The 27,581-nt window shown below is 45.5% G+C and overlaps 1 protein-coding gene and 1 long non-coding RNA gene across 2 annotated transcripts in view; one reads left to right on the forward strand and one right to left on the reverse strand.

Moving 5' to 3' along the window:
• Positions 1–27,581, reverse strand: part of apbb1ip (amyloid beta (A4) precursor protein-binding, family B, member 1 interacting protein) — a 172,775-nt gene that overhangs the window by 139,026 nt on the left and 6,168 nt on the right. The gene's annotated exons all lie outside the window — the stretch shown is intronic.
• LOC144672755 (uncharacterized) lies at positions 1,014–11,168 on the forward strand. The gene is made up of 3 exons (XR_013574164.1): positions 1,014–1,261; positions 8,856–9,168; positions 10,670–11,168. It is a non-coding gene; the product is annotated as an uncharacterized LOC144672755 (long non-coding RNA).

Here is a 27,581-nt window from a genome sequence, read left to right on the forward strand (position 1 = left end):
AGAAATAGTTTTAGTTTTCAATTTTACTCAGTACAGGCTGCAAGTAGAAGAATGTTTGATTATTTCTTTACAGTTATCTGGCTGTATTTTAGAACGTTCATTGTTACCATTTATTAGAGATAATTTAGTAGAAAATGAAATGAAAGGACTGAATTATGTCAGGAGTTAAGTTGCGCTGCACACTGGGGCTGAAGATAGGATATGACCCCTGACTGACCTTATTGAATGGCAGAGTAGGCTCAAGGGGCTGAATGGCCTACTACTGCTCCTAATACGTATGATAACTTGCACTGTTAATTGAAACCAAATTTGAACTTAAGTTACAGCATTCAATTATTTCAAAATGTTTGAAAGATAAATTGTCAGGATAAACTAAAGGCTGCTGTGAATTTATTGTGAGCATGGAAAATAAACAAACGGAGAAAACAAACTAAAGCAACTATATTTCCACTATGCACGAACTGTGGCAAAATCATAAACACTTTTAAAGAGAGCTGGTTTCAAATTTTGCAACACCCAGTGCACAGAGGGCTCCCTCTGAATTTAACAAAGGCTTTAATCAAATTATTTTAAAACAGGTACTATTCCTAGAAGTAAAGATGGCTTGTGATTGGTTTGGGGAACGACCATCAGGAGCATTTTCCTGAGGTTAGGATGATTTTTTTGGGGGGCACGTCTAAACTGCACCTGCTTGAATCTGACTTTAGTCATTGTTCTACAAAACAGAAATGTTTTCCACTCCTGCCACTAAGATGCTTTACTCGCACGAGTACAAAATCTTCCTTACGAGCAAATCCCTTAAGAAATCCTTACTGGCTCTCCTTGATTAACCCACATTTGTCCACGTGACTATTAATTTTGTCCCTAATTATTGTTTCTAGAAGTTTCCTCACCACCAAAGTTAAACTGACAGGCCTGTAGTTGCTGGGCTTATCTTCACACCCTTTTTTGAACAAGCGTGTAACGTTTGCAATTCTCCAGCCGTCTGACACAACCCCTGAGTCTAAGGAAGACTGAAAAATTATGGCCAGAAAAATTACGGCTCCTCTGATGCTCTTGAGTGAACATATTTTAGAGGGCTTTGGGAAATAGCGAAGGAAAGCACGAGAAAGCTGAGTGAAATATTCCCATCGGTCATTTTGTTATTATTGTGATTAGAACTTGACGACAGAGCACAAGTCTGCAATCATTAACTCCATGGTACTAACTGGTGGTCAGTGTGTCCTTCCATTCAGCACAGGAAATTACCCTACTGAGGCTGGTGATTCACAGTGTAACAATCACCAAACTATTTTAAGCTTTTGAGGCATAACTGAACACGTTCTTTGAAAGGAAACTGCATAGCTGCATGAGGTGCTTCACAAAAATCCAATGAAGTGTGTTATAGTTATAAACATATTCCAGCAAAAATGAATCTGTTTTCAGTAGAAAGCAGGATGTTTAATTTCTCTTCAATCATTCACTTTTCTGTGGTACTGGGGACAGCTTGTGATTATTTTGTCCTGCTTTAGAAGATCCAAAGCATAAATATCTGTTAAAGGACCACTCTTTTCATAGTTAAAAGCGGGTTGGAATAGCATAAACACTTGCCTCTTTCGGTGAATGTCTCATTATTCATGGAGGTATGTAAAGCATCCATATTGTCGAAACAAAAAATGATACCTTGAACCATTAAAAAAATCTCTGAACTAAAAGAGCAAGATCAATACCTATACGTAGGTTCATATCAAAGCCAAGTCCAATGCCCACATCCATGATTTTGACCTATATACTGACCTGCCGCAAATCCATTATCCATATTCGTATCTATACTAAAACTTGTACCTTAAACTGCTTACCATATCCACATCCATATCAAAACTCATTACAGTATCCTACCTTGAAATACTTCTTATTGAAACAGTTTATTATTGGAGCAGTTGGTGCTAAAAGTAACCTGCTATTCCTCCTTGTTTCTATTCCTATGCTATTATCAGTGCACAGGTATATAGAAGCTAAATTGGCTTTGTGCATTGAGTGTGCTTTGTTGCTGATACCATCTTATTGAGTGACTAGGAGAGAAATAAAGGGACAGCCAATCTAGGATTGTCTGAGTCCAGGATAGTGCATGGTTTCTGCAAGGAGAGCAAACCACAAGGCTGCAACTTCTGGCCTAGAGGAGAAATGAGGCCCACTGACGGGAAGTACAGTGACGCTTTCACAAGATGAAACAGCTCAATAAAATTCCCTGAAATTACGTTACACAATGGTATAGGGCCTTAACCTCCGAGCTCCAGGGTAGTGAAATGGGAGTGGGAAGGGGTACCACAAAGATGCGCTGGGGAAGCCCACCCAGAAGTTCCCAGAAATCGAAACTTCTCATGGGCAATTGCCCTGCACTAGGAACCATCCAAAAATGCGATTTAAATTGTAAACTTTGAATGGTTCTGAATGTGTCACATCAATAGTTACACAGAAAGATTAGAAGAATTAAAACCACTTCTAACTTCTGGGGAAGTATTGTACAACCAACATTGACCCCACCCCACCCCATGGGACTCACCCTACCCCCCCGGAACCCCAGAGGACTCCCCCAACCCCTCCCACAAAGAGCTCCCCCCACCACAGGATTCCATCAACCCCATGGAACTCCAACCCTGCTATGGGGACTCTTTCCAAACCCTCCCAAGGCCCAACTCCTGACTCTTAGGCTCGGCCAGACCCAACTCCCAGCCCGAACCAACCCAACCCGCCCCTGCTGGGGGCCTAACTGGACCCGAGTCCCCGCCTGCCTTTCCCACTGAGCCCGACCCAAACCCCCTCCCCAGGGCCTGACCAGACCACCCCCCCAACCCCCACACAGCCGAGGCCTGACCCAACTCCCCTACGCCTCTGAGGCCTAACCCAGCCCCCACCCAAAGCCCAACCCGACCACCCCTCTCACTGAGGCCTGACTCGACACCCTCCAACCATAAGACCATAAGACCATGTGGAGAATTTTCTCCCCAGCGCAGGCTGGTTGGGAGCGGGCGGGGCAGGTGCGGAGCCGATTGCCGCCCGCGATCGGCTGTGCACTGCCTTTTTATGTGGGCAAGCCAATTAAGGCCCACCCAGCGTGACGCACACCCGGTAGCACTCAGCAATACCTGTGCAGGTGGGGAGGAGGAGGGAGAGTAGGGGCCTGCGCTCTTTTGCGCATGTGCACGAAAGAGCGCGGAAATCTCCCTGAGGCACGGAGCTACCCCAGGGAGATTAAGATCAGTGTTAAAGACGGAACAAATAAAAAAAATAAAATTATTCAGGCATGTCCCCTCATGTGACAGTGTCTCATGAGCTGGGACGTGGTTATGAATTTTCATTAACATTTTTATTTAATTTATAAACCCTTCATGAAACCTCATCCTGCCAGTGGATGAGGTTTCATGAAAAACACAAAGGCCACCTGGGCTTTTCACCTGCCCACCAACCTAAAGGGTGGACGGACAGCCCTGACAATTGCTTTAATTAGTTTATTAATGGCCTTAACAGGCCTTTGACAGGTCGGTGGGCGAGCAGCAGCCTCTGGTGTGAGCTCGCCGAACTGAAGACCCGAATGACGCGCGGTGATGTCGGGACACACGCCCGATGTCACTGCGCGTCATTTTACACGTTGGTGTGCAGGGCCCCCCTGCACGCCGAACAGAAGATTCTGCCCCATAAGATGTGAAGCATAAGTAGGTCATTTGGCCCATCAAGTCTGCTCTGCCACTCAATGAGACCATGGCTGTTCTGATAATCCACACCTCCACTTTCCTGCTTTCTCCCCATAACCCTTGATTCCCTTACTGATTAAAACTCTGTCTTTCTCAGCCTTGAATATACTTAACCACCCAGCCTCCACAGCCCTCTGCGGTAAAGAATTCCACATACTCACTACCCCTGAGAGAAGAAATTCCTCCTCACCTCTGTCTTCAATGGGCGACCCCTTACTCTGAGATGATGCCCTCTGGTCCTAAACTCCCCCACAAGGGGAAACAACCTCTCAACATCTACCCTGTCAAGCCCCCTAAGAATCTTATGTGTTTCAATAAGGTCACCTCTCATTCTTCTAAACTCCAATGCGTAGAGGCCCAACCTACTCAACCTCTCCTCATAAGAAAATCCCTCCATACCCGGGATCAACCTAATGCACCTTCTCTGGACTGCCTCTAATGCCAGTATATCTTTCCTTAAATAAGGGGACCAAAACTGTTCACAGTATTCTAGGTGTGGCCTAACGCATGCCTTGTATAGTTTTAACAAGACTTATATCTATAATTAGGGCAGAATATTCTGTAAGGTGCATGGGGGTGGGGGGACCACATGCTGACGTGTAAAATGATGCACGGTGACGTTGGGCGTGCATCCCGCCGTCATCGCGGGTCATTCTGATCTTCCGTTTGGTGGACAAGCACCGGAGTCCACTGTGTGCCTGCCAGACTGTCAAAGGCCTGTTAAGGCCATTAATAAACTAATTAAAGCAATTGTCAGGGCTGCCCGTCCAACCTTAAGGTTGGCGGGCAAGTGAAGAACCCAGGTGGCCTATGCATTTTTCATGAAACCTCATCCACGGGCGGGATGAGGTTTCATGAAGGGTTTATTAATTAAATAAAAATTTTAATGAAAATTCATAAACAGGTCCCAGCTCATGGCGGCTAAGCGCTATTGGGTGCATGTCATGCTGGGCGGGCCTTAATTGGACTGCCCATGTAAAAAGGTGGCGTGAAGCCGATTGCGGGTGGCGATCGGCTCTGTGCCCGCCAGCGCCCGCTCTCGACCAGCCTGCCTAATGGTGAGAAAATTCTCCCCTTATTCTCCATTCCCTTTGAAATAAAGACCAACATTCCATTTGCTTCCCTATTACCTGCTGAACTCGTATGCTAGCTTTTTGTGAATCATGCACGAAGACCCCCAAATTCCTCTGTGCTGCAGCTTTCTGCAGCCTTTCTCCATTTAAGTAATATTCAGCTCCTCTATTCCTCCTGCCAAAGTGCATAACCTTACATTTTCCCATGTTATGTTCCATCTGCCAAGATTTTGCCCACTCACTTAGCCTGTCTATATCCCTCTGTAGACTCTTTTAGTCATCCTAGCCACTTGCCTTCCCTCCTATTTTTGTGTCATCCGCAAACTTGGCGATAGTACATTCATTTCCCTCACCCAAGTCATTAATATATATTGTAAATTATTGTGGCCCCAGCACTGATCCCTGTGGCTCCTCACTAGTCACAGGTTGCGATCCTGAAAATGACCCCCTTATCCCAACCCTCTGTCTTCTATTCATTAGCCAATCCTCTATCCATGCTAATATACTACCCCAAACACCATGGGCTTTTATCTTATTAAGTAGCCTTATGTGCTGTACCTTATCGAACACCTTTTGGAAATCCAAATATATTACATCTACTGGTACTCCTTTATCTGTCCTGCTTGTTACCTTCTCAAACAATTCTAATAAACTTGTCAGGCATGATTTCCTCTTCATGAAGCCATGCTGACTCTGCTTGATTATATTATACATTTCTAAATGCTCTGCTATTACATCCTTTATAATTGACTCCAACATTTTCCCAATGATGGATGTTAAGCTAACTGGCCTATAGTTACCTGTTTTTTGTCTCCCACCCTTTTCAAATAAGGGTGTTACATTGGTAATTTTCCAATCCTCTGGGACTTTTCCAGAATCTAAGGATTCTTGGAAGATTACTACCAGTGCAACCATTATCTCTGTAGCCACTCCCTTTAATATCCTAGGGTGCAACCCATCAAGCCCAGGGGACTTATCGGCCTTTAGCCCCATTAGTTTCCCTAGTACTTTTTATCTAGTGATAGTTATTGTATTTATTTCCTCCCAGCTTTTGCCCCTTGATTGTTTAGTATTTTTGGAATGCTATTAGTGTCTTCTACAATGAAGGCTGATGTAAAGTATTTATTCAACTCCTCTGCCATTTCCTGATCTCCCATTATTATTTCCCCAGCCTCATTCTCTAAGGGGTCTATGTTCCCTTTCGCCTCTCTCTTCCTTTGTATATATTTAAAGAGGCTCTTACTGTCCATTTTTATATTACTTGCTAGTTTACCCTCAGAGTTTATTTGCTCCCTCTTTATTATTTTTTGGTCATCTTTTGTTGATTTTTAAAACTTTCCTAATCCTCTGGCTTGCCACTAATCTTTTCCACATTGTATGTTTTTCCTTTCAATTTGATACTATCCTTATCTTCCTTGGCTAACCATAGTTGGTTTACCCCCTTCCTAAAATTCCTCTTCCTCACTGGGATATATCTTTATTGTGAGTAATTAACTATTTTCTTAAACGTCTGCCATTGTTCATCAACCATCTTTTCGGCCAAACTCCTTTCCCAGTCCACTCCAGCCAACTCTGCCCTCATTCCTTTGTAATTACCCTTATTTAAGTTTAGCACAGTTGTTTCCAACTCAAGTTTCTCCCTCTCAAACTGAATGCTAATTTCTACCATGTTATGGTCACTGTTTCCTAGGGGATTTTTCACTCCGAGATCATTTATTAAACCTGCCTCATTACACATTACCAGATCCAAAATAGCCTGGTTGGATCCACAACACATTCCTCTAGGAAACTGTCCCGAATACACTATAAATTCTTGCTCAAAATCTACTCCTCCCCAAATCCTGCCTTTTTTACCTGATACACTTACCTTTTCCCAGGCCTGTCAAATAACTTCAAACTTTACTGGACCTTTAACTTATCTGGTTCTCAGCAGCTAGTGCCACAAAAAAGGAGGCATGACCTCCTTACATCCGACTTTACAGCCCTCAATGCTAGACCTCAAAGTGACGTTGCGCTGCACAGGTCTTGCCCGGCCTGAGTCGGACTGTCGGGTGAGATAGGATCAAAAATATTTCAGCTAAAAAGTAGGAGTGGAGTGGCACTCCAACTCTGACTGCCACCCCATGGAAGTTCAGGCCCATAGTATGTACAGCACTGAAACAGGCTACTTGGCAGGGTTTATGCTCCATGTAAGCCTCTTTCCATCCTTCTTCATCAAATCACAGCAACATATCCTTCTATTCTTTTTTACTTCATGGCTTTTAAAATTTATTCTTTCATGGGATGTGGGCGTCGCTGGCTAGGCCAGCATTTGTTGCCCATCCCTAACTGTCCTTGAGAAACTGGTGGTGAGCCACCTTCTTGCAACACTGCAGTCCATGTGGTTTAGATACACCCACAGGGTTGATAGGGAGGGAGTTGAAGGGTTTTGTTTTATTTAGTGACATGTGTTTATTTAGCTTCCCTTAAATGTAAACATGTTATTCACCTCACCTACTCTTTGTGGCTGTGAGTTCCACAGACTAACCACTTTGGGTGAAGAAATCTATCCTGAATTTACTATTGGATTTATTAATGGTTATCTTATATATATGGGCCTTAATTCTGGTCTCTTCCACAGGAGGAAATATCTTCTCTACATGTACCCTATTAAACCCTTTCATAATCTTAAAGACATCATCCGGTCACCCATTTTCTCTTTACTAGAGAAAAGGGCCCCAGCCTGTTTAATCGCTCTTGATAGGTATAACCTCTCCATTCTGATATCATTCCATTAAATCCATTTTTGCACCTTCTCCAGTGCTTCTATATTCTTTTATAAAATGGACAACAGAGATGTTCAATTCAAGTGTGGTCTAACCAGGTTTTATACAAGCTTAACGAACGGCAGACTCTTCTGCTCTGAAGTCTAAGTTTGGTGGCTGTCACGGAATTGTGAGTGATTTCCGTTTTGGTGGGGACAAAGGGGGAGGATGGCTGAACGTGTGCAATCTTGCACTGTTCAGCTCATTACTTATGCATACCTGTGGAACACGCTGAATCTCATGGCGGGTGCGGGCAGGAAGTCGCCCTCCCCGCTTTTATCTCATGGGCTCGAAGGTCTGGCCACCATACTTAAAGGGAGCCTGGACAGCTTCCCTCCCTTCCTCCCTTAGCCTGTCTTCCAGGCCCAGCCTCCGCTCCACCTTTCCACCCTACCACCCCAATTCCAGCCTTGGCGCTGCTTTTCCTGCTGGCACCCGATATGAGTGAAGTTATGAGCGACCCACAAGAAGGAGAAAGCAGCATCTACTGACCTCAAAGTCAGGGGAGAAATGAAGATCACCGGGTGCACACCACTTATCATAAAAGTGAACATTCTAAGTTCCCGTCGGCAGGGAACTTAATTTGGTGAGGAAACTTAATTCCGGCGTGGTGGCCTTTTAATGAGCATGCATAACATACTAATATATGATAAAGGGTTTCCTGACAATGTTCATTGGGGAGCTCGACCTGCCTTTAAAGTCCCAGTCCCGAGAACAGCATTCCAACTGTTCATATCCGATTTTTGGCCTCCCTGCCTGCCATGCTTCTCGTTGCTGGCGGGATGAGAAGATTCTGCCCATAATCTCTGCTTTTCAATTTTATCCTTCTAGGAATGAACACCTTTGCTTTGTTTGCTTTTTATGGCATTATTAACCTGAAGCACTACGTTTAGTGATTTATGTATCTGTGCTCCAAGATCACTCTACTCCTTTATCTTCCTCGTACGGTACTTCCTAGGATAGTATACCACCTCACACTTGCTACATTGAAGTTCATTTGCCAATTACCTGCTTATTCTGCAAGTTCATTAATGTTTTCTTGTATTTTGTCACAATCATCCCCTGCATTAATTACGCTCTCTGATTCGGTTTTGTCCACAAGCTTTGAAATTGTACTTCCAATTCCGAGTTCAAACCATTTATGTGAATGGTGAACAATGGTGATCCCAGCACCTTTCCATTTCCCACCTTATGCCAGTCCGAGTAACTACCTTTAATCCCCGTTTTCTCTATTTTCTGTTTTGCAGCCAGCTTGCTCTGTATCCTGCTACTTGTCCCCTGACTCCACAAGTTCTCACTTCAGTATTGAATCTTCCAAATGGTACCTTATTGAAGACCTTTTCAAAATCCAAATATGTGGGCCTCAATCTCCTGAGGAGCAGCAATCACCACCGGCCTGCCGCTCAGCTCCTTTTTTGCACCATTCCAGAGCTCCGTCTTCCTGGTCAGGTCTTCTGATTCTGGCAGAAATGCAGCCTATACCTTCAATTCCTTGTAGCGCTGGATCACCAGGGGAAGACAAGTCACATCCCTTTTTACGGCACTAGCTGCCATATTCTGGTAAGCGTTCACTAACACACTAAAAAGCTGGGACATTTAAACAGCTTTTTGGTGTGTTCATGTACTGAACAATGTTGTGAATGGGGGAGTGAATCGGTGAATGTGTGAGTGTGTAGGTGTGTGAGGGGGAAGGGTGGGTGAGGTAAGTGGGTAAGGGGTAGGTTAGCAGGTGGGTGAGATAAGTGGGTAAGGGGGTAGGGTGGAAGGTGGATGAGGCGGTAGGTGGGTAGGGAGGTAGATGGATAGGGCGACAGGTGGGCTGGGTGGTGAGGTTGGGTCAGGTCAGGTTGGGGAGGGAGTTGGGGGATCAGTGGGGGGGAGTTGGTGGTGAGGTTGACGTCCGATTGGGTGGGGGGAATTGGGTGTTGGCGGGGCAGGCGGGTGGTGAGATTGAATCAGGTCGGGTTGGCGGGGAAGTCGAATGGTTGAGTGAGTGGGGGTGTCAGGATGGGGGAGTCGTAGGGTTGGGCGTCAGTGTGAGTGATTGCGGGCTTGGTTTTAAAGTTACCTAGGAGTGAGATGAGGATTTTCCTGTCTAATATTTCCTGGGTAACTAGGTCGGAACAGTCTGAAGTCACCGAATCTAACTCAGAGTTGGAGGCTTTTTTGGCGGGTCCCCAGGAGCAGGGGAATTGCCCATCAGAAGTTCAAACTTCCCAGCCAATTCCCACAGAGTCAGTGTGTTGGGACTTCTGCGGGGTCCCAAAGCACATCTTGGGGGAATACTTCCTATCTCCAACGATCTAGAGACTGGAGGATCTGGGCCATCATGTCTACTGCATTAATCTTGTCTACTCTTCATGTTACTTCTTCAAAGAATTAAATCAGGTGGCCAAGCATGAACTTGCCTCTGGAAATTAGTGCAAACTGGTCTTTACTATAATTTCAGTTCCCAAATATTTTTCGATCACATCTTTAGGTAAGGATTCCATTACCGATGTTAAGCTGACAACAACAATGATTTATCAGAGATGCCTGTTTTCATTATGACTTTATAAACAATTGGATTTACAAAGTACATTGGCCTACATCTTAGTGAAAACAGGTTCTACTGCTCTGACTTCCTACTTTTAAGTGATGCCAATTTGTATTAAAAAAAACTTCAAGGGCTTTGAGAGTAGCTCGAGTCTGGTGTGTTCGAATGGTGGGAGGTGTTTAATGTAGCATGGGGAAATGGCATTGAGCCACAAAGAACAAGAAGGTTCCAGTGATGGTTGCTGCTCTGCACTGCTTTAGAGGAACCTTAGTACTGGCCTGTGTTTCTGGGAAGAATCAGCCATGGTTTCCATTCTTGATCACGATTCAGAGATCTCTGCTGAGAAGCGTGCATACATTGCCAGTGCCTGTCATCTAGGGTTGTTCACTCTGCCAAACTGTCTTGGAGGTGCCAGAAATTAAAGAACTCCTGTACTCTTATGAGCAACCAGGTCAAAAACAGATTGTGCGCTTTCTTTCAATTACTTTAAACATTTTTTTGTTTATTTGTTATAAAATATTGCAGGTGTTGATATTGGAGAAATGTGACTGACAGTCAAGAAGCATCCAATTGGGTAATGAGCAAGTCTATTCACTGTCTAATTTGAGTGGAAAGCCAGAACACCGTGAGGATAGATGTGTCCGGCTACCAACTGAGGGAGCGTGGGGGAGAGTGACTGGAAGCCAGCAGTCACGTGTTGGAATCTTCTGGGATACGTACCACTGAAGTTGGCAACCTTATGGTCTCACATGCAGAATTGAGCTGAAAAGTGTAATTAAATGATGTCACGCTAACCGCACATTTACTATGAGCAAGTGTAATAAATTTGGACCACCCTTTTAATGATCTGCTAATTCTGCCATAAGCATCTATTACAAAATGAACATTTTGTCAGAATTTTGTGGTACTACTCAACAAACTTTGCCTTCTGTTGTGCAGATAAGCAGTATCACAGAAACATAACAGATGGCTTTGGCATGAAGGAAAACACATTCCCCAGCGTATTAGTTTTCAAATGGGAGCCAAGATCCTAGGAGGTCCACAAGGGGATCCCAGGGGAACCCTGAGGTCACTACATATCTACGGTTAGTCACCAGATTTCTGTATATCTTGTCTCATTTTAGTTGTGTTTTTGTTTTTTTTCTTGGGATCTGGGTGAGGCGGACAAGCCAGTATTTACTGCCAATCCCTTGGTGTTCTCAGGGTTTTGAGTCATCTACATAACGTGGGACTTTTCCCGGGCTTTTCCCGCTCCATCGTGGCAGGACCAGTGGGCCAGCCAAAAGACTTTCGGCGGGACCGGAAGATCCCAGCTGTGGGTGGAGCCGGAAAATCCCGGCCTAGTACCACATGTAAGCCAGACCAGGTGAAGGTGATGGGTTTCCCTCCTTGGAGGATATTAGTGAACCAGTTGGGTTTTCCTAGCAATACAGCAGCTTTCCTCATAATTTTTCTGGGGCTGACTTCAAAGTTACCATATTTATTGAATACAATTTCATGTCCTGAACCCTGGATGGCTAAACAATTACTGCGACCACTGGCCTACAATACGAACAATAACTTTTTTACAATTGTCATGACCATGGATCATAGCCCCAAAACTTATGGGAATATTGAACTTTTGAGTAAGACGTGTTTTTTCTTTAAAAAAAGGACCTACAAGCAAAAACTGCCTGAGACTGTAAAGTAACCACTTGTTGGAACATTCCTATATGGATGACACTTGACCAACTAGTCCAGAGAGAACAGAATGTCACGCCTAAAAATATGTCAATGCCTACTTCAGACAGAGACACTTCAAAGGAAGAGATGCAATGCAAAAACTGAACTGTAATCTCCTGTAGTTGTGGAGGTAATAGAAACTGATTACCATCTTAGCAAAACCATCCCCTGTTGAGTCATATTCCAGATTGTGAGCATGATCTGTGTTGATAAAAGCAGTTTCTGGGCAAAAGTCATGTTTGTTTTTCCCTTCCAGGGATACACAAGAAAAGGGGTTAAAAAGCCAACTGTAACTCTAGTTCTGTGTGCTAGCCTGGTGCTCTAGTTCTACTGTGCTAATGTGTTCTGTGAAGGTCACAGTTGAAGAACATCAACCAGGCATCCCTAGGCCTGTAGGTTAAAAAGTATCTCTCTCTCTGATTGCTGGAAGTAAGTCACAAGTCAGCAAAGCCACAGTCAGAAATGAAACAGCACAACTCATTTCAGCTAACCTGCAGAACCAAGTGTCTCTAAACCAGCTGCTCAACTGCCAGAGTCAGCTCTACTGGACTCATCCAACTTAATGGCTGCAACGTCTCAGCATCTACTCCTCATGGACAAGCGAAGACTGACTCGTATATCTTTTTTAACTTCTATTTTTGGACTCACTTCTCATTTCTAATCTGTGTGCATGTGTGTTGCATTTTTGGTATTTTTTCCTCGCATTTTAGTAACTAATAAACTTACTCCTTCTTTGGCTCAAGAAAGTCTGGTTAAATTGGTTCCTTTTAAAACATAAATACGTTTGGACTGGGGATAGGTATCCACGAGGGAAGAGATCTTTTTAAATTAAAATAAATTAAATTAAAATTTAAATTTAAATTAACCTTGTTGGGACCAACAGAGGAATTTGAATAAAGAAGGGGGGCCAGTTCATCCCTCCTCACCAGGGAGCATAACAATTTGGGGTACCTCGTCCGGGATCATAACACCCAGGGACCAGTCATAACACAATTACAGCATTGTTTCCCATTGGGCAGCTGACACTGTGTTTTAGGATTTAGAATGGGGTGGGGGTGGGATGAAAAGGATTCTCAGTGTCAAGTCTTGAGAGCTTAGGAAGAAAGTTTTAATAACGGCTTAACAAGCAAAGACAGGTAAAATATGTCTTAGTCTTGTTTACTCCCAGGAGTAATTTTAGTAGTATGTATAGAAGTTAGCAACAGCTGTGTTATTACTCATACAATGGGCAGAGTTTTACCCTTGGTGTGCGGGATTGGCAGGAGCGGGCGGGGCCAGCCAGGAAGTCAACCGCTGCCCGCATTGGCAGCGCTCCATGATTTTATGCGGGTGGGCCAATTAATACATGGCCTGGGAGTGAACGCGAAGAGGGGGACGGGGGCGGGGCATGATGTCCACTGGGCCCAATGGCGATCCGGTGGCTGATTCAAATGTGGCCTCGGCAGCCCCTGGAAAGCTGCCACAGAGGGATGTGGAAGTGTTGCGAATGAAAACTGTAGCGGGCGGACACGGCAGGCGGGAGGGCAGGCTGGCGGGGCAGTCGGTGCCGCGTTTTTTGGATGAGTGCCTCGCAGCCCTCCTGGAGGGGGTGGCAGAGAGGAGAGCTGGGATAGGCTGCATTCAGTGTCAGCAGCCACGATGTGGTGAGGCGCACATGGGTGCAATGCCGGAAGCGCTTCAACGATCTCCTGCGATCGGGAAGGGTGAGTACCATGTTGGCATGGGTCACTTTGGAGAACAGTTAAGAGCTTCCCATCTCCTCGTGGACCTCAGAGGTTTTAGAGTGTGAGTGGCAAATGTCATTGAGGCAGGAGCTGGCCAAGGGGGTGACCCTGGCTGCTTGGGCTGTGTGCCTTGCAACTCCAGGGTCATGAATCAGCTGAGCCCTGCGAGGTGTTCCTCAGGTGGGATTGGCCAGGCTGCAATGGCGCTGCAGGTAGAGAGTGGACTAATGAATGCTCCTCTGCCCTTTCAGAAGAAAACATCCCATATCAATCCTGAGAGGTCGTGGACTGGTGGGGGACCCCCACACCTCCTCATCCTCTCGCGATACGAGCAGGAGGCCCTGGAGCTGGAGAGGCGCCATACACCTCGGTTAAGTGGCTGTGGTGAGGCTGGGGTGCCAGAGGAAGATAAGAGTGCAGTGCACTGAGGTGAGAATGTCGGTTATTGCTACCATTCCAGTGTTGTCTCTATATTGATGTAAGCCTGGAACCTGGAATTCCCATTGATAATTGAAAGCTGAGGGCATCATGAAGCATATCTGTGTCTCATCAGGGGGCCAGGCATGCACAGTGGCAGTTTCATGACTTAAACTAATGACATGTCCTTCTTCTCCCTTTTAGACTCACCAGCAGCTGGTCGCCAAGAGGAGCCTGAGCCTGACCCCTGAGGACCACCATGCTCACTATGCATTTGTGTCAAACCCTCTCTGTGAAGCAGGCACCAGTGCAGATACCAGTACCTCGGTGGGCATAACATCGCTGTGTAGTCTATCGGTGCATTATTGGTGAAGCCACTTCACACTTGCTTGAGGTGCAGGCAGAGACAGAGAGTGCCCACGGCTTCGGCAGTCGGAGGACTGCTGGAGACCAGGACAATGCTCAGTCAATGGCTGATGATGGGCCTCTTGAGTCGTTCCCGAGGCAGCAGATGCTGGATGTTCAACAGGGTGTGCGGGAGGAGCTGGCGGAGATACATGAGGGAATGTGTGCCATGGTGTCCATTGTGGGGCATGAGCACTGTGTTGACCCTCATGGCCAAGCACAATGCCTCCTCCATGGAGAGAGTGGTGACTCTCATGGAGAGGCTCCTCCAGGGACTCCATCAGGGATTCCTGGGGATGTGCTTGGATCTGCAAGCCCTCACACTGGCAATGACCTCAGCTGGTCAGTGTCAGTGTGGGAGATGGATTGGGCACCCAGTATCCCAGCTAGATGCCCATCCATCAATGGTGAGCAGGGAGGTCCAAAGCAACCTGATGTTGGCACACAAGCTGCCTGTTGTCTCTGCAGGCTCCTCTCAGGGCACTCTGGATGATGGCAGCAGCTCCTCCGCCCCTCTGCCAGTGACTGTGGCATCTGATGGGGCTGTGGCGATTGGGGAGATGCCAACCATGGCACTGGCTGCTCCCTCCCAGGCGGTGTCAGCACAGGACCCACGGGCCAGAGGATGCCCGCCAAGGCCAACAGGACAGCAGAATGAGCAGGCTGTCTCCAATGCCAGTGCCAGCGAGGGGGGAGCACCTAGATGTAGCACCTGCAAGCAAACACTTAAAGCGCCTGATCATGGGTGATATTTGGTTCCCCCATTTTTCTTTTCTTTTTTTAAAGGTGTGATGGAAAACACTGGTTCATGTGAATTTCTGCAATGTTTCACATTCACAAGTAAATGATATGTTATTTTGTGCAACTGGTCGCTGTATACTTCATTTGTTCTGTAGGTGCAGGGCAGGCTGTGATGTTATGATGGATGTGTGTCTCCTAAAACTTTATTGCAAAGGCACATAATGTATGTTGTTGACCAAAGAACTGGTCCTGTCAGGGATTGAGTATGGAGCCTGAAGCCCTGGCATGTGGTGGTTCTTATTTGGCAGTCTAGCTGAAGGAGCGTTGGATCAAAACATCCTGGGTGTCCGTGCCTCCCTGTAGATTACCCAGGTGTGCTTCCATGTCCTCAGCGTTCTCCTCACCGTGCTCATCCTCGGACTCACTACTGGACTCATCATCTGTGGCCTGCGCAGCTGCTTCAAGATCTTCTTCTTCCAGCGGGTCCCCCCTTGCCGGCGCCCAATTGTGGAGAGCGCAGCACGTAACCACTATCAGTGACACACGATCTGGGGAGTATTGCAGTGCACCTCCTGAATGTTCCAGGCATCGGAAGCACATCTTCAGAGCCGACGGAGGCTCTGCCTCTCAAGGGAGACAGGGACCTCCATTTGTCAGAGGATCGGCCCTGAGATCAGTTCTGACTGTGTGAATGCTGAAGGTCACGGTAGCCCTCAGCTTCTATGCCTCTGGCTCTATCCAGGGGTCAGTGGGGGATCTTTGTGGAGTGTCCCAATCAGCTGTCCACAGTTGCATCAAACTGGTGGCAGAAGCTCTGTTCAGGTGTGCATTGACTTTCATTCATTACCGTATGCATTACATCTCAAACATACTGAGGTAGCTGCATTGCCGCCTGTAAACCCTAGCAGCAGGATATTGGCACCTTCTGTGGCCCCTTCCGCCTTGGACTTTCTGTGGCCCTGCGCACCTTGTGACTGTGCCTCTCCTCCCACAGGTCGGTCCCTTGGAAACTGAATAGGGACACCTGGCCTGCTCCCCCTTCTGGCCCTCTCTCCCTCAGAGGAGGAGGTGCCTCCAGCAGAGACCACAATCCCCATTTCCAGGGTAAGGGAAGGCTGATATCTGGAAGGCCCCACGTGGTGTGAATCCTCCGGGGGCCTGGAAAACAACAGCTGAGTCCTGAACTGAAGCCTCTAAATGCTCTGAATGCAGCCCTGAAACGAGGTGAAGCTGTCCTGTTCACAGAAGCAACATGCAGCAACTGAGACCCTAAACTCCTCACTAATCGCTTTGACACGGCCACTGACCCCTCTTATCCAGCCTGTGGATGAAGTTTTGCAAATTGTGGCCTGCCCGTTTTGCCCATGCGACGGCCTAAAAATTGCACGGGCTACGTAAAGCCGGAGACAATTGGTGTCTGAAGTGCCTTAACTGGCCACTTAATTAATGGCAGGCGGGCCTCTGTCTCCATTGTGCGCCCACCTAGCAAAATATTGCGAGAGTGCGCGTTGACATCAGCACGCTCGGCCGACGTCAACACACTTTATTTACCGCTCGAGTTGGTCGGGCCCGTGCCCGCCTGCCAAGCTAAAAATTCTGCCCAATGAATACACACCGCAACTTCCAATGGACTGGCAATTGAGTCAGATTGCTACTTGGCTCACAAATTCTTACCCTGAAATCCAGGCGATCCTATCTCGCCCAACCTTCCGACTCAAGCCAGGTGAGATCTGCGCAGGGCCTAGCATTGAGGGCTGTAGAGGCGCAGGTAAGAAAGCCATGCTCCTTTTTTGTGGCACTAGCTGCCATCAACCAGGTAAGTTTAAAGGTCCAGCCAGATTTAAAGGAGCTTAACAAGCTAGGGAGAAAGTAAGTGCATAAAGTACGTGGGTAGGAATGGGGTGGCAGGGGTTGTTGGGTCAAGTCTTGGTGGAGGGTAGGGGGGAGGGTGTCGGGTCAGGTCAAGCCTTACGGGAAGGGAGTGTCGGGCCTTGGGGAGGAGGTGTTGGGTTGGCTCAGGTCTTGGGAGGAGTGGCTCTGGGGAGGGGGTGAGGGTTGGGGGTGAAAGTTGGGCCTGGCAGTAGTGGGGTTGTTGGGGAGGTGGCCAGCAGTGGGGCCTGGTGAGGGGGTAGTTGAGGGCTGGGGGACCCCTGCTTCACCCCTGGTGGAGGTGAAGGCTGGGCGACTTCCCTGGGAATTGGGGGTGTTGGGGGAAGTCCCATCTGGTTCAGTGTGGGTCTGTATAATGGTTTCCCAGAAGTTATAATTGATTTTAATTCTTTTAATTTTTTCTGGGTAACTATTGATGTAAGACATTTGGGGCCATTCCGTTTAACGATTTAAGTCGTATTTTCGGATGATTCCCAGTGCTGGCAATTGCTCATTAAAAGTTTGCACTTCCCGGACAATTGCTGTGCAATCCTTCCTGGGGAATTTTCAGAGTAGGGGGTAAGGATGGGCAGGTTCCCCAGCACATCTCTGAGGTATCCCCCAAATATAACATCCTGGAGCTCAGATGTTATGGCCCATTAATGCATCTCTTATGTTTTGGATAATTCTAAGGCTGAGAGGAAATTGAGCTCCATAAAATATATTTAAATCCATAATGTATATCATTATGACTGCTAGGAATGTGTGTTTACCTTTGCTTATTTATACATATATATCTTAATGAATTATTTCACCATCTTTAACTGATTAGGCGTGGTGTGACAGAACCACACATTGAGAAGAAAGCGTTCAGTGTAATCTTTTATTAGCATATTACCAGCTTCTTATAAACAGTTGCCAGACCCCAACAAATTACTGGGTACACCGTCTTCTTGACGCTTGGGTAAATTAAGACAACAATCGGTCCTTGAAGCTCAGGTCAGTAGTGATTACGCTAATTCCCTTACTAACTTGTGCATCAACATTGGCCACAATTATGAGCTGAAGCCTGAACTTGAAGCACAACAGCTGATAAGAGAAATCCTTCAAGCCATTGAGATTCGTGAATTCCAGTGGAAGAACAGCAATAATGATGTAGAGGAAGTATATCTTTCTAGTCTGGTTTCACCACACATTTCATCAAGTTATCTTGCAAGTGCACAGTTACTCTTTGTCAATCTTGTTGAGCTACATATCCAAAATACTTCCTCATTATTTCTTATGTATAGCATGGTAGGACAGCAGAGATTGCCAATATCACTACATGTTCAGTTTCAGTGAAAAAGAAATATAAACAGAAAATTCTGGAAACACGCATAAGGCCCATCAGCATCTGAAGAAAAATGAAACAATGGGAGAACTAGGCTTCGGAAATGGTGAAGTGGAGATTTACTACAATTTTTTTTTCATTATTCACTCATGGGATGTGGGCTTCGCTGACTGGGCCAGCATTTATTGCCCATCCCTAGTTGCCCTTGAGAAATTGCCTTCTTGAACCACTGAAGTACATATGGTGTAGGTACACCCACAGTGCTGTTAGGAAGGGAGGTCCAGGGTTTTGACCCAGTGACAATGAAGGAACGGTGATATATTTCCAAGTCAGGATGATGAGCGACTTGGAGGGGAACTTCCAGGTGGTGGTTTTCCCATTTATCTGCTGGCATTGCCCATGTTTGGCCTGATTCCATGAGACCTCATGGGGTCTGGAGTCGATGTTGAGGACTCCCAGAGCAACTCCCTCCTGACTGTATACCACTGTGCCGTGAACTCTGCTTGGTGGTGATGGTGGTGTCTGGGTCATTGTCTGTAAGGTATGATTACATGAGGATGCCTATGTCAGGCTGTTGCTTGCCTAGTCTGTGAGACAGCTCTCCCAATTTTGGCACTCAGCTCCAGGTGTTAGTAAGGAGGACTTTGCAGGCTCGATGGGCAGAGATTGCCGTTGTCATTTCCAGTGCCTAGGTTGATGATGGGTGGTTCATCCGGTTTCTTTGTGACTTTGTGGACGACTTTGTAGTCTCGGTTTATTACAACTGAGTGGCTTGCTAGGCCACTTCAGATTTAAAAGTCAACTACATTGTTGTGGTTCTGGAGTCACATGTAGGCCAGACCAAGTAAGGACAACAGATTTCCTTCCCTGAAGGGGATTAGTGAACCAGATAGGTTTTTACAACAATGGTTTCATGGTCACCATTAGGCTTTTAATTCCAGAGTTTTATTGAATTCAAATTCCACCATCTGCCATGGTGGGATTCAAACCCATGTCTCCTGAGCATTACCTTGGGTCCCTGGATCACTAGTCCAGTGACAATACCACTACGCCATCGCCTCCCTTTGATGAAACTGTGGATAAGGGATGTCAGTTATGTGCAGAGGCAAGAAAAGTTTATATTGTACTCCTTAGAACATTGAAGTTTTTAGGGGAGATTGAACAGAGGTGTTCAAAATGAGGTGGAGTTTTTGATGGAGTAGACAGGGAAACATGTTTCCACCAATACAGAGTTAAGGTAATTGACAAAAGAGCCTGAAGGGGAGATGAAAATAATTTTTTTATAATAATTTGGAAAGTCTGAGAAGGTGGTGGAGGCAGTGATTTTCAAAGGGGTATTGGTTATATACTTGAAAAAAGAGCAGGACAATGATTCTATGATTCTTGCCCTAGAATGTTGTTGCCCTATCTCCAATCCGAGCTGCTATCTAGGATGGCTTCGTGCTGCAAGCACAGTGCAAAATTGCTCACCTAGAAAATGAACTGATTAAAATTGGGGTGAATCCTCACTTAGTCCGAAATGATCACAGTCCTTTAAAAATCCTTGCCTGTTGTCCTTATCATAAAGTTGTGGATATTTAATGCACAGAAGGAGGCCATTCGATCATTGTATCAGCGCTGATTCTTTGTTCAGCAGTTACATAGCAAGGTAGAAAGGGATACAAAAAGAAATCTGCAGTGCAGCTTGTAAATTTGACATGTTTGCTTAAGAATTACAAACCTTTTTCAGTTGGCCTGAGAAAGAGGAACCAATTGCTTCAGCTAATGCTATTTCCTCAAATTTCACCTACTGAGACCACATGATTGTTTTCTTCCTTTATCTTTTTTCCTCCTGGAAGGATCCTCACAATTATTAAATTATTTCGGTTATGTTTTTGTTGTTTTCTATGTGACCAGCAGAAAGATTTCCTCTGCATGCCATTTACGGCAAAATCCTGATCACATTCTTCATAAGTGTGATCCATTTAAATGTATTAATGACTTTTCTATATAAATCTTCCCTATCATATCTCACCACAGTGACCACAGTACTCTAGATCAGGCATAGTGAGATAGATTTGAACCCTCTGCCTGGCAAGAGTGGTACAGGTCGCATGGGTAGGAAGGATCCAGGCGAAGGCTAAGATGATGGAGGGAGGATAGCGAAACATTCTTTCCATGTCCCTGATCCTGATCTTCCCCAAACAACCTAACTGAGAATAGGCACAGGAGGCCTGCCCGGCACTGACAAGCAGGAGCCTGTCCGACAATGGGAAGACACAGCCTAATGACATCGTTGGTGCCGCAGCAGATTTGGGAACCCAACATTGAGGCTAGACCCAAACCATGACAGGAAATCACAAAGTGGCCTGGAGAGTTAAAATGTAACTTTCTAATGAAATCATTGTGGGGCCTGGGGAGACGTCTAGTCCTTGGATCTCCCCAGCCTTGGCCCTGCATCTCCCAATGCCAGTATCGATTGCTAACCTCCCCTTCCCAGTGCTAAATATATGATGGCAAACATTCCCTTGGGTCCCCTGCATCTTAGGGGTTTCACTCCAATTTTAATTCACCATCGCCCCTGACGTTAGTCCCACTGGTTTTGGGCAAGGGTTTGACTTGCTTTGTTCAAATAAGGCCCAGGGGTTATAATGGCCTGATGCTTAGCTCCCCGTTGGAGTTTCTTTCTTGTCCTGTACTTTCACCATACTGCTTCAGTCCAAGCATTTTCCAAACTAAAGTCACCTGGTAGCAAATTACTATAAAATTATTCCTGTTAGTATATGCCTTGAATACAAGATTAATGCCAATTTTCTAGAGAGATGGTGCCATGGTGGTAATATCACTGGACTAGTGACACAGAGGCCCTGTTTAATGTCCAAACAGTCATCATTATCTGGTCTGGTGTACATGTATGTCCATACACACAGCAGTGTGATTGACTCTTAACTGCTCTCTGAAAAGGCCTAGCAAGTCACTCAGTTGTACCAAACCACTACAGAAAAATCAAAAATGAATAAAACCAGATGGACCAACTGGCATCAACATAGGCACCAGAAACAACAACAGTACACCTAGCCCTCTCAACCCTGCAAGGTCCTTTTCACTAACATCTAGGGGCTTGTGCTAAAATTGGGAGAGCAGTCTCACAGACAAGTCAAACAACAGCCTAACATAGTTATACTCACTGAATCCTACCTTACAGTCAATGCCCCATCCATGGGTATGTCCTGTCCCACCTGAAGGGCATATCCACCAGGGGTAGCAGCACAGTGGTATACAGTCAGGAGGGAGTTTCCCTGGGATCCTCAACATTCATGGGACTCCAGATCCCATGAAGTCTCAAGGCATCAGGCATGGGCATAGAAACCTCCTGCCGATTACCACCTACCACCGCCCCACCCCTCAGCTGATGAATCAGTATTCCTCCATGTTGAATACCACTTGGAGGAAGTACTTAGTGTAGCACGGGCAGAGAATGCACTCAGGGTGGAGTATTTCAATATCCACCATCGAGTGACTTGGTACCAACACTTTTGAATTTGCTGGCTGAATCCTGAAGGACATATCTACAAGGTTGGGTCTACGGCAGCTGTTGCAGTAACCAACAAAAACAAAAACCTACTAAACCTTATCCTCCCCAATCTACCTGTCACAGATGTATCTAGAAGTCTCTTTTTCTTAGGTGGTCCCTCAGGATCGAGATAACTTGCTCCCACTCCAGTTCAATGGGTTCTGAGATGACTGATAAATCCAATGATCAGCAAATTGGCCACATTGGTGGCAGGCGGTGCTTTATGGGTCAGGTAGATGAGGTGTTTGGAAGTATGTGTCCTCTCTCTGATGGCTCGACTTCACCTCTGCATTTCCCAATAAAGTTCCTTGATGTATTCGGTGCTTTTCCAAATGAACCTTCTCCATTTTGGTTGGTCACAAGCCAGGGACCCCCATGAGTTAGTAGGAATGTTTGATCTATTCAAGGACGGTTTGAGGACAATCCTAAAGCTGCCCTTCTGGGAGTCTCCTGCCACGAATGAGTTCCAAGTAGAACAGCTGAAATTTGATTCAAGTGGCCATTGCTCCATCCTTGTGAAGGTCCCAAGGTCCCATCTTCTCACTGAGGATACCCTTCATTGTGTTTTGTGGCATTAGCACTATGCTAAATGGGATAGATTCAGAACAGGACTATGAGGTGCTCTGGCCCATCAGCAGCAGCAGAATTGTATTCAGCCAGAATCTGTAATCTCATGGCTGCTATATCTCTCAACCTACCATTATTATCAAGCCAACGGATCAATTCTGGTTCAATGAAGAGCGCAGGAGAGCATGCCAGAAGTAGCACTAGACGCACCTAAAAGTGTGGTGTCAACCTGGTGAAGCTACTTGCATGCCAACCAGCGTAAGCAGCAAGTGATGGATAGAGCTAGAGATCCTACAACCAATCGATCAGGTCATAGCTCTGCGGTCCTGCCACATCCAGTTATGAATGGTAGTGGACAATTAAACAACTGACCCTAACCCTAACCCTAACCCCTAACACTAACCCTAACCCTAACCCTAAACCTAACCCCTAACCCTAACCCAAACCCCTAACCCAAACCCTAACCTTAGGAAGAGGCTCCACAAATATCACCATAATCAATGGTGGGGGAGCCCAGCACATCAATGCAAAAGACAAGGCTGAAGTATTTGAAGCAATCTTCAGTCCGAAGTGCTGAGTGTTTTGTTTTATTCATTCACGGGATGTGGGCTTCGCTGGCTGGGCCAGCATTTATTGCCCATCCCTAGTTGCCCTTGAGAAGGTGGTGGTGAGCTGCCTTCTTGAACCTCTGCAGTCCATGTGGTGTAGGTACACCCAAAGTGCTGTTAGGAAGGGAGTTCCAGGATTTTGACCTAGCGATAGTAAAGGAATGGCGATATATTTCCAAGCCAGGGTGGTGAGTGGCTTGGAGGGGAACCTCCAGGTGGTGGTGTTCCCATCATTCAGCTGCCCTTGTCCTTCTAGATGGTTGTGTTTGTGGGTTTGGAAGGTGCTGTCTAAGGAGACTTGGTGATCCATCTCGGTCTCCTCCGGAGGTCCTCAGCATCACAGATGTTAGTCTTCAGCCAATTTGATTCACTCCATATGACATTAAGAAATGGCTGAAGGTACTGAATACTCCAAAGGCTCTGGGCCCTGACAACATCCTGGCAATAGTACTGAAGACTGCGCTCCAAACCAAACTATCCCAGTATAGCTACAACCCTGGCATCTACCCGACAATGTGGAAAATTGCCCAGGTATGTCCTGCACACAAAAAGCAGAATAAATCTAAGCTGACCAATTACTGCCCATTAGCCTACTCTTGATAATCAGGATGGAAGGTGTCATCAACAATGCTATCAAGTGGTAATTATACAGCAATAACCTGCTGATACCAGCAATAACTGATACCCAGTTTGGATTCCATCAGGGCCACTCAGCTCCTGGCCTTGGTCCAAACATGGACAAAAGAGCTGAACGCAAGAGGTGAGATGAGAGTGATTGCCCTTAATATCAAGGCAGCATTTCACCAAGTGTGAATCAAGGATCCCTAGCAAAACTGGAGTCAATAAAAATCAGGGGAAAACTCTCCACTAGTTGGAGTCATACCTAGCACAAAGGAAGACAGTTGTGGTTGTTAGAAGTCAATCATCTCAGTCACAGGACATCACTGCAGAGTTCCTCAGGGTAGTGTCCTCGGTTCAACCATCTTCAGTTGCTTCATAAATCACCTTCTCTCCATCATAAGGTGAGAAGCAGGGATGTTTGCTGATGATTGCACAAGGTTCAGCATTATTCGTGACTCATCAGATATGGAAGCAGTCCATGTCCTTATGTAGGAAGACCTGGACAATATTCAGACTTGGCCTGTCACAGATAGTCGTTGATGTAAATATTAAAAAGTTGAGGCCCCACCACAGACCCCTGTGAGATGCCACTTGTCACATCCTACCAATCAGAAAAAGGCCCATTTAAGCATACTCACTGCTTTCTGCCAGCCAGCCACTCTTCTATCCATGCTAATATGTTACCCACTACATCACGTGCTTTTAATTTTGTAATAATCTTTGACGTGGCACCTTATCAAATGCCTTCTGGAAATCAAAGTACAGTACATCTACAGGTTCCCCTTTATCCACAGTGCATGTTACTCCTTCAAAAAACTCAAATAAATTGGTTAAACATGATTTTCCTTTCACAAAATCATGCTGTCTCTCCCCAATTGCCTTGAGCTCTTTTAAGTGCTCAGCTATGACCTCCTTAATGATCGATTCTAATAACTTCCCCATGACAGACATCAAGCTAACTGGCCTACAGTTTCATGTTTTCTGCCTCCCTCCCTTCTTGGATAGAGGAGTATAATTTGTTACTTTCCAACCTGATGGAACCTTTCCAGAATCTAGCAAATTTTGGAACATTAACACCAGCGCTTTAAAGTTGAAGTAAAAGTCTTCTAAGGCAAGGGATTCTCAGCAGACTGTAAGGTTTCTTGTGGTTGAATTTCTTGGAGTTTTGTTCTCAGATGAACTTTAACTGAAACAGGTTGGAGAATCCTTCTCTCTGGTAGTATCTACCACTTTCAAGGTATTGCTGTTTATTACCTTGGCTGTATACGTGGCTTGCAACTAGTTTTTTGGCTTTCGGTGGAACTCTCTGTCTGCAAGCTGCTTCTTGCTGGTTTTAAAAGCAGACAACAACATTTTTCCCTTGTCATGTGACTCCCACAAGTTCAAAATCTTTTTTCCAAACAATGGGTGGTGTGTATGTTGATTGCAAGCATTCTGTGCTGTCGTTTGACACCTTGGGATTCACCCAGTACAGATTGGACGAAGGAAACTATCATAATACAATGACGGTTGATAGGACCATTCACATCTTACACACATTGAGTTTCAATGTCCCCTTTTGTCTTTTATGTTGAGCCATCCTTAAACAAAGGGATGTGTGAATTCCCTGGATCGCTGTAAATATCCATATTTAATCAGGTATTTTCTTGAGACTTAGGACTGTCTGAAGTTCAAAATGCTAAGGTCTCATGATTTGCAATGACCATTTTAATAGTCTGTGTGTGCCCAGTTTTTAAATGTAGTGACCAAAATTTCATAACATACTGGGACATGATAGGCCATGAATCGCAAATAACATTCATGCCACACAAGTGCAAGATAATGGCCATCTCCAAAAAGAGAGAATGTAACCATCGACCCTTGACATTCAGTAGCATTAACATCATTTAATTGTCCACTATCAACACCTTGAAGGTTACCATTAACCAGAAGCTGAACTGGACCAAACATATAAATAATGTGACTACAATAGCAGGTCAGCCGCTGGGAATTCTCTGGTGAGTAACACACCTCCTGAGTCCCCAAAGTCTGTCCACTATCTACAAGACACAAGTCAGGAGTGTGATGGAATACTCTCCGCTTGCCTGAATGAGTGCAGGTCCAACAACACTCAAGAAGCTCGACGCCATCCAGGGCAATGAAACTCGCTTGATCTGCACACCATCCACCATCTTCAACATTCACTCCATCTACAGCCAATGCATAACAGTGTGTACCAAATGCAAGTTGCACTGCAGCAACTCACCAAGGCTCCTTCGACAGCACATTCTAAACCTGTGACCTCTACCGCCTAAGACATGGGGAGCAGGCGCATGGAAGCATAATAATCTGTAGGTTCCCTGCAAGTCACATGCCATCCTGAATTGGAACTATATTGTTGATCCTTTACTGTCATTGGTTCAAAATCCTGGAACGCCCTCCCTAGCAGCACTGTAGGTGTACCTACACCAGATGGGCTGCAGCAGTTCAAGTAGATGGCTCACCACCACCTTCTCAAGGGCAGTTAGGGATGGGCAACAAATGCTGGCCTTGCCAGTGATGCCCACATCCAATGAAAGTACAAGAAAAAGTAAAAACCTGATGTAACATTGTGTCTGTGTTTATTAGTTGAGGGCAAACAGTATAGAAACTTCATCACCAAGTTTCATGACATGTGCTAGCTTAATTGTTATTCTTGGTTCCTGTGCATCTTGCCCTCTACCTTGTGGATACCCAATAAAAATATAGCATAGAAAAATCAAGTATAGAAAGTTATCATATCTGTACGTGTACAAGTGCTTGCTTTTGACCCCAAGTTGGAATGTTATCCAAGTTGTTGTTAAACTTAAAATGGATAACATGCACTGTCAAAGTTATATATTTAAATTCAAGAGTTATCAATAATAAGCCTGATAAGATGTCTGCATTCCCTGTTGCCGACTACAAATGGGGAATATAAGAAGGGCCAAAAGGGTTAGGGCCATCGGACAGAAGGGGTAAGAAGTCCCCCACTTGGGCACTGCCCGTGGCCTTGTGTTAGCAGGGCACCTTCCCATTGAATAGAGTCCCTGAAACTGATTTCCACCATTGAGAACCTGCCACCATTTCACGACTGGCCTCCAGACTCAATGAGTACCCCACGTGCAGGATGGAAAATTCAGATGGCATCAGGAGTGTGCCCTTAATTGGCTACCTGGCGCAGCTGGCCGGATAACCAGTCCTGCCGTCAACCCCCCTTTTGCAGAATCCTATGGAGCTGGCCTGATGGAGTTTCCCTCTTGTTTTCCGTCACCCTCCCTCCACCCCCAGATCCGCCTCCATGGGCCCTTGAAAGTTCTGCCCATAGGGTTAAGTTGTTTAGTTCTCTACTGCATTTTGCTACGGTTTTTAAACAGAAGATCTGAAGACTGTTAAGCATAAATGGTTTCCGGAAACACAATGTAAAATATAGATTCACCATCTGTTGCATTATATGTGGTTACCTGAAGGGAAGTCAAATGCAGAGTGGAATAGTGGCACAATTTATTTGCAGCAATTTGATGAATCTTTTAATTGCTACTAAATGAAATCTAATGTTCAGTGTTGGCTAATAATATGTTTATTATTTAGTTTTCCTAGAATATTGTAAAAATGAAAGCAAAATTGTAACCTCTCCCTTATTAAATGTTTCCTTTAGACTGTGTGAATCTTAGGAACATATTTCATTCTGTGCTATTGAACAATTTAAACTTTGTTTTCTTGCATTCCTTTTGAGAGCCTTCTACTCTAAATGTGTCTCCAAATTAAGTTGCTCTTCGTCTTGGTTTGGTTCATGTGGGACGCTCCAAACCAAGCTTTGCTCCGTTCAGAATTGCAATAAGACTCAGGTCCCTCAGCTCTTCAAAGTTGGCTTTTACTTTTG

This window comes from Cetorhinus maximus, chromosome 3 (genome assembly GCF_964194155.1).
Source record: "Cetorhinus maximus chromosome 3, sCetMax3.hap1.1, whole genome shotgun sequence".
Taxonomy (NCBI): domain Eukaryota; kingdom Metazoa; phylum Chordata; class Chondrichthyes; order Lamniformes; family Cetorhinidae; genus Cetorhinus; species Cetorhinus maximus.